This window comes from Octopus bimaculoides, chromosome 7, assembly GCF_001194135.2.
Source record: "Octopus bimaculoides isolate UCB-OBI-ISO-001 chromosome 7, ASM119413v2, whole genome shotgun sequence".
Classification (NCBI taxonomy): domain Eukaryota; kingdom Metazoa; phylum Mollusca; class Cephalopoda; order Octopoda; family Octopodidae; genus Octopus; species Octopus bimaculoides.
This window is the reverse complement of record NC_068987.1, coordinates 86523019-86526984: the sequence shown is the minus strand read 5'-3', so window position 1 is coordinate 86526984 and position 3966 is coordinate 86523019.

The following is a 3966-nucleotide window of genomic DNA, read 5'->3' as shown; positions in this document are numbered from 1 at the left end:
ATATATTAAGAAGTTTTAAATCCTCATCTGTTGTCCTCAAGGTAAATAACCTACACTCTATTCCTTGAATATAGCTTAATGTCAAACAAAAATTGTAGATGACATTCATTCTCCTCGGTTCTTATTATGTGGTCTTTATATTACTTTAAAAGTGCTGAAATGGTCTTCACAAGTAAGGCAAAAAATCATTTGGGGGACATTTCTCTTGATAGCCTAATTGTATTAGAAACTATATAACTAGCTTCATTTCTTATGGCTTGCTCCACAGATCCTGTTGTTCAGTCCATCAATTATAACTTTACGTATTTTATGAAACTGTAGTTATTCTTATTATCCACAAATGAGGACCCGAATCAGACGCTTTCGAATAGTCTGGGCTTACAGTCGGTAGTTTTCGTTTTTTTTTCCTTCTCTTTCGCTTCCTTCATGGCGTCTGTGTTTATGGGCAGTGTTAGACACAGCTAGCTCTGGACTCCTTTCTTTCAACCTTCCTGATCCTCACGTACTTCATCTTACATTTTGCTGTGATCCTCGACCAATATATTCAAGTAGCTCGTGTACAAATTTTATATGTAATTCACGCATGCTATGGGCCTCTCTTTTACTGCTTGCATCACCTTGTTTAGCTGCTCCTTTTGAACGTTTAAATGACATCTAGTCTGGTAGCAATGAGCGCTCTTTGCAATTTTGAATGGTTTACGAGGGTTGCCAATATTCGACTATCATGTCACCCTTATGTGATTTTGATTTATATATATATATATATTTTTTTTTTACAATCAACTTCGCAATTTTCTGTTTTGTTTAATTTGCCGCAGCAGCAGCAGTAGGTCCTTTACCATTATTGATATTTATTACAATCAGAAGTGATTTTTGCATAGTATTCTTTGCGCAGCTCATTTAAATAATCATATTAATTTAGCATTGTGTAATGCATTCAATATTCCTATGTTCTTTAGTCATCTACTTCTGTAGGGACAATCTTTGCACAAGGCTGCAGCAAGCCAAAGTTGATCATGACTTAGCACATATAAACTCACACCTTGACAATATATATATTTAGGATGATTGTTAGATGCCTTAGTATACAAGTCTCCTCTTCCTACTCTACCGGTGTATATCCAAAGAAATGTTGCCTATATCAGTCCCATACACATTGGTATATTCATGAGGAATCTTTGCTGTTAGAACAGAAATAAGAACAAAAACCACAATACATTGTCATTACCAGTATTCTTTTCGTTCCTACAGAAGCAAATTCCTTTGTCATGCATCATGCGTTTACAGTAAATAAGATCAAATTGCAAGGAAAAGCCTTTCAGTGGTTTCAACCAGTGTTCAATCATAGAGATTATTTTTCTTACAAACATTCCGGATTCCAGTTCTGAAATTGTTAAAATGTGTCTTACTTATCTCGTCATAAAACATGTAAGGATACTGTATTCTCCTAAATTCAACATAGATATTGGAAGAGTTACTAATTAGAAAATTTCTACATTGCAAATGATTACGTAAATTAGTACAGCAAAAAGAGAACTTGCAGAAAATACTAATTTTATATTAGTTTTATATGTATTTTGTAACTTTTATGACGCTCAAATTTAACATACTCTAAATTGAAAAAAGGCGACATTTGTGAGCGAATTAGCGTTTCTAGACGATATGAAGTTTGTCAGCGTCTTTTTAAATTAAATTATTTAAGAATTTGAAAAAGTCGCTTGCATGTGCATATCTAGCTCTCAGTAAGTGGTATACTTCGGTTAGTGTGTCAATTTACATAAATGCATAGACACACACGCACACGCACGCAGGCACGCACACGCTAGCTCACGTGACTGCATATATGTACGTGTATAGAGATATACATATATACGTATTTATGTAAACACACACGCACAAGCATGCATGCGCCCATACACATACACGTGTGTGTAATTATGTACGTATTTAGATAGATATAGATATAGATATATACATACATACATACATATATATTTATTTCTTCTAAAACCAATTCATCATCTGAGAGTCTCCACTATTTGTTTTCTCTCGTTTTTCATGTTTACAAATATCAATTTGTATTTTTTGTATTTTATACACTAACTAGTATATTTAACATATTTAATTTATTTGATGTATCTAATATGTTTCTCCGCATAACTGTCCCTTTCCCTGCACAACTTGATCTCTCTTCTAGTCTAGCCTTTCTTTTCTTTATGGATGTTCCCCTCCTGTAAACACATCATAATTTAAATTTGAATCATTAGAGTCTTCTGTACTGAGAACTACTGGACCTCATCTATGAATTATATATACATGCATACATACATACATACATATATATATATATATAAAATATATATATATATATGTATATAGTGTAAACATAGTTCGCGGTTATTGTAACCGACTAAGGGATAAAATATCCGTATGTACTATCGCTATCCGTTACAGGCGTTATACCCGAGTATTGGTGTGCAGACACACTATGCATGGAGAGTGCAGGTAACAACAGGATAAACAAGAGTTTATCAAGAAACACATACAAATACTCAGAAAATGGAGAAAAACTCAGATTAACAAACATGTCGATTGGATCATATTTATAGCATATTTTTTAATTCAAAGCATCACATAACAAATCTAGTTATAACATCATGCTCCAACCCCTAAATTAAATCTATTCGGAAATAAATTCTAGTACTCTCTAGACCATTACTAGTTCACTTTTTTTTACCTACGAACCTCGTAGCCCCAAGATGGTAGACTATATGCTTTTAATATATTTGGCTTCTAGACTTCTTTTCTTGGCCATGTTTTCTTTCCTGTTTCTTCTTCCTTTGTTTATATTGGATGCTCTTGTTTTTTTTTACTCTGATGAAGCTCTGTGCCTTAATTCGAATGTCCTGTGAAGATGAAGAATTTTATTTTCGCAATTATTTATAGACAGACTTTGGCAACGGATGCGGAAACGGCTGTAAGATTTGTTATGTCGCCTATTTGTTACGCCATGCTTTGTATTTAAAAATAATGTATAAATGTGGCCCAATCGATGTGTTTGTTAATTGTTAAAACCACTCAGAGGCGTTTCCGTGCAATTCGATATTACTTACTGTAAACACATGGTGCATGACAAAGGAAGTCGCGTCTGTAGGAACGAAAAGAATATGTTTATTTTTCCCGTGTTATTTCGGTGAATTAATGATCTGCCATTGTGAAAGTGCCGACAGTAAAAACTGATGTCATTAAAGTAGTAATACTTTTCAACTACGCATGTTGTCTGCCTTCTCTTTAAATGGAATCACCCCTTTACTACATCTAATTGATCCAATTGGGAATGACTTATTCCTTTGGTTAACTTTGAGATTGCATCAATCTTACTCATTAATATTTCTTGAGTCAATTTTTATTCTGCTGGTGGTAGGTTTTTGATTCGGATCCCCCAGCTTGACTAAATCTAGCTTAATAGTTCTCATGGTTAATCTAATTAACCTACGTATGTCTATTTATCTATCCATCCATCTATCTATCTAGTGAGAATTTACAAAAAAAAAACAAAAAAAAACAAACAAACAAACAAACAAACAAAACTATCAAAAGACGAAGACGTTTCGAGCCTACGCCCTTCGGCAGAAATGAACGCAGCAATAAACAGAGAGGGAAAAAAAAAGTTTTAATGGATAGCGATCTATCTATCTATCTATCTATCTATCTATCTATCTATCTATCTATCTATCTGCCTGTCTGTCTGTCTGTCTGTCTGTGTATCTATCTATGTTTCTCTTCATATCTGTTCTATCTCTTTCTCTGTACATACACATACACATACACGTACACACAGACACACGCAGACACATACACCCACACGCAGTCACACACGCACATGCATAGACAAACACACACAGATACATACAAACACATACTCATACACACATCAAATATATTAGTAACCTTCCATTACGTTTG